This window comes from Vicugna pacos, chromosome 31, assembly GCF_048564905.1.
Source record: "Vicugna pacos chromosome 31, VicPac4, whole genome shotgun sequence".
Classification (NCBI taxonomy): Eukaryota; Metazoa; Chordata; class Mammalia; order Artiodactyla; family Camelidae; genus Vicugna; species Vicugna pacos.
This window is the reverse complement of record NC_133017.1, coordinates 2287182-2298949: the sequence shown is the minus strand read 5'-3', so window position 1 is coordinate 2298949 and position 11768 is coordinate 2287182. Positions and strand designations below refer to the sequence as shown.

Sequence of the window (11768 nt, the reverse complement as noted above, 5' to 3'; positions counted from 1 at the left end):
TAGGAGGGTCCCCTTTCTCCACAGCAATGCCAGCATTTAATATTTGTGGAACTTTGAATAATGGCCATTGTGACTATTGTGAGGTGATACTTCATTACAATTTTGAATTGCCTTTCTCTGATAATGATATGGAGCAATATTATTTTTCACATATCTATGTGGCATTTGTATGTCTCTATTGGAGAAATGCTTGTTTAGGGCTTCTGCCCAGATTGGGTTTTTTTTTATTATTATTATTACGTTGTATGAAGTCTTTATATTTTGGATATTAAGACTGTCATTTGCATGAATTCTAAATATTTTCTTTAATATGTTAGGTTGTCATTTGGCATTGTTTATGATTCCCTTTGCTGTGCAAAAGCTTATAAGTTTAATTAGGTCCCATTTATTAATTTTGCTCTTACACCCATTACCTGGGTTGGCTGTTCTAGGAGATCATTGCTGAGATTTATATCAGAGTGTTTTGCGTATGTTTTCTTCTAGGAGATATACTGTGTCTTGCCTTACATTTAATTCTTCAACCCATTTTGAGTTTATTCTTGTGTATGGAGTGAAGGATTGCTCTAACTCATTGCTCTGATGCTGCTATCCAATTTTCCCGACAACATTTGGTGAAGAGATGTCCTTTTCTCTGTCATATTCCTGGCTACTCTGTCAAAGATTAATAGAACATAGGCCTGTAGATTTATTCCTAGGCCCTCTATTCTGTTCCATTGGTCCATATGCCTGTTTCTGTACCAATATCATGTCACTTTGATTATTGTAGCTCTGCAGTTGTGTATGGAGAACTGGTGGTTTATTCTTCCAGCCTCTTTCTTTATCCGTAATATTTCTTTGGAAATTATGGATGTTTTATGACTCTATGTAAATCTTAGGATCATTTGTTTCAGTCCCAAAAAGAAAAGTTTTGCATAATTTGATAGGAAATCACATTAATTCTGGGGATTGCCTTGGGCAGTATGACCATTTTAACCATTTTTTTTCTTCCATTAGAGACCATTGGGTATCTTTTCAAACTTCAAATATTTCTTGAATTCCTCAATCAATGTTTTCTAGTTCTTCATGTATAATTCATTCACCTCCTTGGTCAGATTTATTTGTAAGCATTTTATAGTTTTGGGTGCAGTTATAAAAACGGTTGTCTCTATATTTTTTTTCCTGTTGATTCAATGGTAGTGTAAAGAAATGCAACTGGTATTTGTACATTAATCTCGGTACATTGCCCAGTTCCTTTTCTAGCCTAAGTATTTTTTGTGAAGCTTTCACAGTTTTCTCTATATAGTGTCATTTCTGCATATCATGGCAATTTTGCCTCTTCTTTTCCAGTCTCAATCCTTTTATTATTTTCCCCGCCTGATCGTTGTGGATAGGAATTCCATGACTATATTGAATTGAAATTCTGAGAATGGGCAACTTTTATTGCAAATAGGTGTTAATGTTTATCAAATGCTTTCTCTGCATCTACTGAGATGATCATGTGGTTTTTTGTCTTCTCTGTTATTGATATGGTGTATCACAATTGATTGATTGATTTGCATAAGTGAAACCATCTTGTGTTCCTGGGATGAACCTAACTTGACCATGGTGTATGTTCTTTTTTTACATGCTATTGGATTCTGTTTGTTAATACTTTCTTAAGGATATTTACATCTATGTTTATCAATGATATTGGCCTATAGTTTTCTCTAGGGGTAGGGCCTTTGTCTGGTTTTTGTATCAGGTTGTTGTTGGACTACCATGTGAGTTTGTGTGTACTCTCTCCATATCAATATTTTGGAAGAGTATGAGGAGGACTTGTATGGATTTTTCTTTGTATGGTTAAATTCCCTAGTGAAGCTATTTGGGTCTGAATTTTTGTTAGCAGATATTTTTTATTGTATTGATAATTCTATTCCATTTCTGGTGATCTGTCTGTTCAAATGGTTAATTTCTTATTGATGCAATATTGGTGGGCTGAATGTTTCCAAAATCTTCTCCTTTTCTTCCTGGTTATCCAGTATGTTTCCATACAGTTGCTCATGTTATTCCCTTATGATATATTGTAAGTTTGTTGTACTCTTTGTAGTTTCTCCATTTTCATTTTTATATTATTTGTGTTCACTCTCTTTTCTTGTTGGTGAGCCTGTCCAGAGTTTTGTCAAATATGTTTACTATTTCAAGAAACAGTTTGATTGATTTTTTCTATTTTTTAATGTGTATTTCAATTATTTATTCCTTGATCTTTTTTATTTCTCTCTTTCTGCTGACTTTTGGTTTTGTTTGCTCTTCTATCATGATTAGTTTACATAGAACATTACATTATTTATTTGAAATTGCTCTTCTACTTTGAGGAGTGCCTTGTCACTATGAACTTCCCTCTTAAGCCTGCTTTAAGTGTATTCCATAGATTTTGTGTAGTGTTTTGACATATTTCTCAAGATATTTTTTAATTTCTTCTTTTACTTCTTTACCTGCCCCACTTGTCTTAGTACCATGGTGTTTAATTTTCATGCAGTCATTTTTCTCCCTGTTTTTCCTTGAAGGATTTCTAGTTTCATGGTATTATACTCACAAAAGATGCTTGAAATAATTTTTATCTTCTTAAATTTGTTCAGGCTTCTTCTGTGCCTAAATACATAATCTTTCTTTGAAAATATTCCATTTGAACTGGAAAAGAATGTATATTCTGTTTGAGGAGGAAAACTGTTTTGGAAATATCAACCAACTCCAATTATTTTATTGTATCTTTTTTATCATTGTTCCTTTTTTAAATTTCTGTCTGAAAGACAATTCTAGTGATGGTAATGGGGGGTTATAGTCTCCTACTATGATTGTGTTCCCATCCATTTCTCCCTTTTTATCTTTTAGTATTTGCTTTATGTATTTAGGTGCTCCTATATTGAGTGCATATATCTTAATGAGTTTAATACGCTCAATTTTTATTGCTCCTTTAAGCATTATGTCATGTCCTTGTTTATCTTTAGGCCTTTCATGTAAAGTCTATTTTGTGTGAAGTCAGAACTGCTATTCCTGCTTTCTTGTCATGTTCATTAGCATGGAATATGCTATTCCATCTTCTGACTTTCAAATAATGTGTGTTCCTCTTACTAAAGTGAGTCTCTTTTATGCTTCATAATGTAGGGACTTGTTATATTATCCCATCTGACAATATATATCTTTTGATTGAAGCACTAAGTCCATTAACTTTTGTGATAATTATTGATTGACTGGTGCTATTTCCATTTTGAATGTCATTTTCCAGTTGATTCAGTATTTCCTTTTTGTTCATTTCATTTTCTTTGTTTGGCTTGATAAGTTTTCTTTTATTATCTTGGTTTCTTTTGGCTTTGTAACTTCATTGTAAGCTTTTGACATATGGTTACCATATTTCGTATGTATATTGTCCCATTACTATATATTTTTATTTTAACTGAAAGGAATACAACTCTTACCCCTCCTATAGAGAACAGAAACAAGAAGAAAATACTCTGTATTTTCCTGTTTCATTCTGTGACCCTTAAATTTTTGATGTCCTGTTTTACAACATCATATTTATTCTATTGTCAGACATTGTAGCTATTGCCTTTCTAATTATGCCTTTCTCTTTTCTATAGCATCCTGCTTCTTTTTTTTTTTAGAGTATATCTTTCATTATTTCTTTTTCTGTTGCTAAATTCTTTCAGTATTTGCTTGTCTGGAAATTATTTATCTCTCCTTCTATTCTAAACGATAGCCTTGCTTGATAAATTATCTTAGATTTCAGCTTTCTTTCATTCAGGACTTTGAATATGTCTTGCCACTGCCTTCTGCCTTTTGTATTTGTGTAGGAAATGTGTTTAGAAATATAATATATATATAATTATATATATATGAAAAGTATGTGTAGAAATGAAGTTAACAAATAAGAAGAAAACCTATACATTAAAAAATAGAAAACATTGATGAAGGAAATTATAACTGATCCAAAGAAATGAAAAGATCTCTTATGTTAATGATGTGAAATAATGTGGTTGAAACAACCATACTACACAAAGCAATCTAAATTTAGTGTGATTCATGTCATAGTACCCATGAGACTTTTCCATTTAATAGAACAGTTAATTTCAAAATTTATATGTAAACACATAGATCATGAGTTGACAAAATAATCTTGAAAAAGTTTATTAAATCTAATAGTGTAATGTTCTCTGATGTTAAACAGCTCAACAAAGCTTTAGTAATTTAAACTACATGATACTGGCTCAAAAACAGACAGCAGTCAATAGAAGAGAATAGAGCACCCAGATATAATCCTTCACACTTATGACCAATTTACCCATGAAAAAGGAAGCAAGAGTATAAAATGAAGAATAGACATTCTCCTCAATAAGTAGTACAAGGGAGATTGAACATGTAAATGATAGATAAGAATAGTTCCTCACATTGTATACAATCCATAATCAGAGAATATCTTTCTATTTATTTTGTTTACTTATATTTCTTGAAACTGTAATTTATAGATCTATGTTTAGATCTTTTATTTCACTTATCTAATGTATTCCTAGTTTATTCTATTATGTATAAATATACGCACAATTGTTTTTCTGATTTCTCTTTCTCATAATTTGTTGTTAATATATTAAAAAGCAATGGAAATTTGTATATTGATTTTGTATTCTGCAAGTTTACTAATTTTATTCATTATTTGTTGCAGTCACTGGAGGATTCTATGGAGTTTTCTATCTATGCATAATTAAGTCATCTGTAAAAATTTTACTATTTTTTTACAAGTTGAATGCCTTTATATTTTTTCTTGACTAGTTGTTCTGGCTAGGACTTCAAGTTGTGTAATTTAGTATTTGTGAGAATGAGCTACCTTTTCTTATTACTGGACCAGAGGAAAACATTCCTGTATGTTAACATTGAACTTGATGTTAGTCATGGGTTTTTCATATATGGCTTTTATTATCTTTAGTTACATTCTGTTTAAAGTGTATTTGTAAATAATATTTTTATAAAAATATAAAGATCAGACCTGTGAATAATTTTCCTACATTTTTTGAGATTATTGTTTTTGAATTCTCAGCTATTTAAGGGATTGTATCACATATATAGATTTGCATATGTTAAGTAATATTTATGAATCAGGACTAAATCATACATAACTATATTTATAATACTTATAATATGCAATGAATTCAGGTTGCTAATGTTTATTTAGAATGGAATGCACACATACTGAAAAATAAATTTACATTCTAGCTTGAGTGCACATTTACATATTTACAAATTTTATCTCTTATTTTGAATTTGGTTTATGTTTAATGGAATTTATATCTAAATAAATAATATAACTTTTGGTAGAACTGGATTTACTAAAGTTTACTGATACATAACATAGCTATTTACAATTAAAGAACAAAACACTTGCCTTAAAATGCCATATTTTACTAACAATATCAACTGTTTCAGGACTGAAATACATATTGCTTCCTAAAATGCATTACCTGGTCTTTTCCACCCAACACACATATAGTGTTATTTTTTGTTTTTTGATTGTTTCTTTGTTTGCCCATTAATGGAGGCAGTGCTTATTGAACCCAGGATCTTGTGCATAAGTGTATTTATCAACATCATTTTGGAACACTTAACAGAAGCCACAAGGTTATGGATTATAAAGATGATAAGAAAATTTATTCCTTCTAGGGACTGAAAAACCTCTGAGTGAAAGAAAGTCAAAGATAAACATTGATAAATATACAATAAGATTTTCTCTTTTCTAATTTTAAAGTAGAATATTAAATTACATTTTTTAACTTATAGAACTGAATTACAATTAAAAACAAAATTCCGCCCTTTGGGATTTCTTAAATTTGATTCATTATTTCTTTCTAATTTTATTTCATAATTATTTACCATTTATTTTTATACAAAATAAATAAACATATTTATTCTGCTCATGTTTTGAATATAGAGATACTTATTATAAAGTACACAGATAAATACCTACTTCCATTTCCAAATCAAATTATGTTTCACTTTAATTACAAATGATTTTGAAATAGATATGTATTTTCTGTACAGGTTATACACAAATTTCACTTTAAATTCCAAAACTTTAAAATTATTTTATATATTTTGTGCATTATTTATACTCTGTTTACAAATCTGGTATAAATTTTTGTACAAAAGTTTGGACATTGGTTTTATTTCATAGACCCCATAATTAAATTATTTAAAAAGATATTGTTGGGATAATATTTGCAGATCAGACTATAAAAACAAGCATCCTATCTGTATCATTTTTACTGGATGAATGAGAAATAAACACTGGCTGAATGTTACACTTGAGTTGCTGGGAGACCAGTCGTTTTGTGATGTCACAGCTACTCAAGTTGAGAACCATGGTGAAGGCCTAGCAGTTTACCTGTGCAGCCCTGCTGAAGCAGCATTTGAAGCTGCAGTGCTCAAAATCATGCAGATTAGAAAAGTAGCTATAGAAAAAGTTATTTGAGATGCCACATATTTCTTCAGAAATTCAAGGTGTGTCTCCTAAGGATGGACCAACTGGTTCAGGAAATTCCGGAAGTTCTCTATTGTGTGATCAAACATTCTCTGGGGACTTGGACTTGAGGTCTATGATTGAATAAAATGCTTTTCAGATTTTGTCTGAAGAATCCTTAATAAAAACACCATGTTACCCACATTATGTCTCTGTACCAGATGAAGATAATGAATTTCATTCTCTGAAATTTCCAAGAAAACTCTGGAAAATGGCTGGGGATGACCAATTGAAATCCATCTGGTGGGGTGATAATGGATCTTCCATAGTGATTGTTGAAGATGTCTTCAAGAAGGAAGTTTTGGAAGGAAAGGCCCCTTACAGAATATTTGAAACTGGAAGTAGGAAAAGTTTATTTAGACATCTTAAACTTTATGGGTTTAGGAAAGTGTGGCAGAATTTTCAAAGGACTCCTTGTCTAGCTGACTTTCTGGCAGAAGGAAAAGTAGCCTCTGTTTTAAGAAAGGTATTGACAAATTTTAATTACCACTTGGTAACTTATATATAAAAATTTATTTTGTATATCAATCAATGGTAATATAAATGTAAAGCTATATTTTGAAAATTGTAAAAGATTACTAAGGCTAGAATCCTTTATTTTCTCTAAAAAATGAGGACAGTGCCTTAAGTAGTCAAGATTAAGGGAAACTTTGCTTTCAACTATGAGTCTTTCCAGAAATCTAAATAAAGCTATTAAAGCTGCTTTTAAAAAGTGGCGTTCACCATTACTGCAAATGCTAAGTCATTAAATTTGATGAGTATACTATTTAAATGTGTATATTCCAATTAAGGAACTTCACACTATCGTTAGCAATGTTTATATTTTGATAATATTATCTATGCATAGTAAACGTGGAATCTGTGGTTTAATAGGTTAGCCTTTTTGTAGTCTTGTATTTTGGTTAATATATTACAAAAATGTTTCTCCTTTGGTAGTAGCTGCAGTTGTATCATAATCCAAATTTTAATGATGTTGTCCCCAGCTTTTTGTGAGAATAAAAAGAAGAGTTGGGATTAAAAATTCCTCTCTGGTGTCTTCATTGGCTGAAGATATCAACAAGAAGCACTTTAAAGCAGGGGGTAATATGGATTATCATATTTCTGGTTTTGTGACTGACACTAGTGGACAAAGTGCATTTTTACCTTCTGCAAATTTAAATATGACTCTAATAAGAAAGCCCTCTAGTAGCCACATAATTGGTGATACAAATATCCCGATCAGAGGTGATTTCTCTCCTCCATCATCAATGTCAGTTAGACCACCAGAACAAATTGCAGTGTATCAATGAGGTAATTTAAATCAGTTGAACATTGTCCTCGGGCACTCTCAAAGTAGCTACAATGAAGCAAATGGCCATGTTGTGAACTCCATTGCAACTTCAATTTCTACTTCTCAGTACAGCATCTTCTCTCCCATATAGAGCAATTATTTTGGACTGATGGTGGAGCCTTCTGCTTTTCCAAACAGATATCATGACATATCTGCCAATGAAGGTCGTTTTCCTAATCTCCAACCAGGGATCAACCCACACTTTCCAGTGCCAGTGATATCAGATACATCAGCTACATCTCTTTCAAGGCCAACTCATCAGCAATTTTCAGTTTATGAACGTCATCCTAATTACAGCTGATGTACCAGAGGACTACCAGATTATGCAGGATAACAAAGATTAAAATTGATGTTGGCAAACGTCGACAAATATCTGCAATTTTTGGGGGGCAATAAAAATAGATGTGTACCTGTATTTTCTTTATTTTTTTTCAAGTAGAGTAAAGAGTTAAATGAGAGACTAAGTTGCCATTTAAAGAAAAAATAGATACTTGATTGATATGATCTTTTGATGGAACAATATGGGAGTTAATTTAAATAATTTCTTGAAAGGAAGAAGAAAAAATGGATGAATTTGGAAAAGGAATAAAACATGGAGAGAGGGAAAAGTACTAATTGGTTTCTGGTTCATCCTGGAAAGTACGAAAAGTGTTAAATTAAGATAGGTTGGAACAGGAGATAAATGCAGGAACCGGCCCAGGGATCATGGTCTCAATTATGTCATCCCTGGAATCAAAAATGTCACATGATGTAGCCTCAGATGGCACATTCAGCATGTGGTAGAATTTAAAACGTAATTTTATCTATCGTCTTCTTTGTGCTGTTCTCAAAGCATTACAATTAGTGGTTTCATTTCCTGCCCTCAAGTGTCTACACTATATTTTCTAGTCAATACTTTATCTTGCTTTTATGTTCCAGCCAAAGACAAGCTTACGTCCTCAGGGTGGCACTTAATGCCTTTTCAAATTTAAGCAAACAAACTCAACTTAGTTTAGTCATTACTTTATAAATCTGGCATCTGACTACCTTGGCATATCTTTATGTTTCACTGTATCTGGTCATACATCCAGGCAAATGCTTGTCAACAATTTTAGCTCCAAACTCAACACTTTTTACCCAGCTTATCCTTGGACTTTGGCTGTCCTCCTTTTACCTACTTAGACTATCCCCGTCTCAGCACAGAAACCAACTCCTACAGATGTTTTCTGTCTATCCCCCTTTCCTCGTCTTACTTGGATACAAGCACAGAAAACAGCACATGCCACAGGATGCATTTTTGTATTCAGTGAATGAAAAATTCATGTTGACTTTAACAAAATCTACTGTCCTGAAACAGCAAAACTCTCATGGTTTTCTAACTATTTCATTATGGTCTTTACTCTTCACCACAAACTAGCACTTTTCATAGCCCAAGGACTAGTCAATCAAGACAGATATTGGAGGTAGATACAGGAGACAAAGTATTATTTTCTTCTTAATTCATACCTCCAGAGGCCTAAGGCATTTCATTCTCATTTGCTGGATATTTTCCTGTCTCTTCATCACCCACCCATCCCAAAAGAGCTGATTCTCTTCCGCATACCAATAACTACACTGCCTTCTAATTAATTTACTTCTTAGAATCAGAGCTTTGTCCACAAGAGACAGTGACATTGCAAAGAGTTAATGTAGGTTTTTACACCCCACATAACTTGTGCCCCTTCTTACCTTCACACAGGAAGTATCTAAGAGGTACTAGTCCCTTGGTTGAGGTGGTGGTGTTCAGTAACCTAATTGCAATCTAAGATGTGTGGACTAGAATGAGGTGAGGGTGGTAGAATTAAAAATTTGTCCAACTGCAAGAATACTAAATTTATACAGATATTAGGAAATATAAAATATTGACGGACGTCTTTGACAATTTCCCATTAATTTAAAATAAAAGGTGAAGCACTTTCATAATGTGAAATGCCCTGAAATGCTGGAAAAATTGTAGGCAAGGTCAGGGAGCCTAAGGCTTCTGCTCACCATGATGTAGCCAGTGTCAGCTGATAAGACTGGAATGGCAGAATTGAGTACTTAAAATTTGTTACCAGTTTTGATGAAAGCATTTAATAATCTGGAGAATGGGCACATGGGCCAGGGTGAACTCTAGCAACATCCCAACAATATGACCTTTACCAAGAGAAGAATAGAGACCACTTGCAGATGGAGAACTGTGTCTTGACAGCATTGGTTCTTCCTACAATAGAAAATCAAGCTTTTAAGTTTGTCAGCTGAAACTGATGGTGGCTATGTTGTTGTTTACATTAGCAGTCTGGGGTAAAAATGGGCTGGTTCAACAGCTAGTTTCCATCTCTCTTATCAGAGAGTGGGTCTTACCATCATCATCTTAACAAGGTTCAATAATGATAAGTCTAAAGCAACAGTTTACTTTCAAAATTAGAAATCCTAAAGAAGAATATTTTTTGTCCATCTGTAGATTTCTACCTGGGAAAATCTAGACTATTGGCAAAGGTACAAACGTTGGCTGGTGTTTGAAAACTATTCTCTGAGCCCTGCCCACTGAATTCTTCCCACTAAATACCACAAATCTCTTTATCACTCTGTGTGTGTGTGTGAAGTTGGATTGTTAAGCAGTAACTGTTTGTCTTAGTTGAGTCATCATTGAATTATTACTCTGCATCTGGCAGAATCTCTGTGAATTAAGAGTTTCATTGAGCCACCAGATTTTCTTCCAATCTGGGCGAGGTAGATTATATTTCTCCCAGTGTACTAATTGTTACCTGCTCATTGAATCCCGAACTGATGCTTGGGCCAAGCCTCTCAAACCTTGAATGGGACTGAGGCATATACATTCTCCAGTCCCCAGATCCCAGAACAGGACTGTATCACCTTTTTAATTTAAGCTTATGTCTGTGTTTTTTTCTTTTAATTTTCATTGTTGACACAACTTATTTTGGCTTTGGACACCATTTGACTAATTTATAGAGTCTGAGTCACTGACTTATTCCCGTTCTCCTAGAAACTGCAATATCCTTTCTTCCCTTGGACTACCTGGAATTGAGTGAGCGTAGTCATCATTTTGAAAGCAGTTCTCAGTCCTAATAATGCAGAACCTTTACACTTCTTTGCCCAGCACTTGAGCAAGAATCTTTGTTGTGGATCTCAGGGATTATCCTCACATTCCCGAATGCAAACATGAGAAAACACCACATTTTTATCAAAAATCAAGTCTTTGTCTCTATTGCATTCCCATTTCAAAACAGTTAATAATTGTAGGAGTTCTAAGATTTTACCATGCTGAGATTTTAAGCAACCTAGCATGTTCTTTTCTTACAGATGCTGTTGTGGAGTTGAGACCATTGGTCAGAGTCATTGAACTTTATCACTCACAGCAAGAGCAGCCAGTTTTAAATTTGTATCCATTCCCTAATCTCAGATGAATACACAGAGTGAAATTTTGATGCCTACAGAAGCAGTGGGCTGTTAACATGAAGAAAGTTTAAGGCATGGTAAAACACTAATTTTATTAGTATCTTTATGTATAATTTATTAGAATCACTTATTTATTAGTATCTTTACCTAGGATAAGTATATCATGACTCAAGTTTACTTGCTGCAAAAACAATCATGAGAAATGTCATGGGAATAAATGACCATTGAATTTCCATTTTTCCTTCCACTTTTATAAGATAGAATTAGCATAAAACATTAGTTTTGCTGCATAGGCTAGTGATTTGATTTACAACTATAATGAAATAAATATCATAGCAACTTTAGGGAGAATTAATTATTTCATTTAGATACAATTTTAAAGAAATACAATTTGTCTTTTGGTTGTGATGAGAAAACTTATGGTTAGCTCTCTTAACAACATTCATATAGAACATAAAGCAGTTTTAATTGTAATTTTCATGTTATTACGGGGCATCCCTA

General features: G+C 32.9%; 1 long non-coding RNA gene across 1 annotated transcript; it reads left to right on the top strand.

Moving 5' to 3' along the window:
* Positions 1-6903: 6903 nt before the first annotated feature.
* Positions 6904-8265, top strand: LOC140690573 (uncharacterized). Its single transcript, XR_012065878.1, has 2 exons — positions 6904-6986; positions 7942-8265. It is a non-coding gene; the product is annotated as an uncharacterized lncRNA (long non-coding RNA).
* Positions 8266-11768: the final 3503 nt, after the last annotated feature.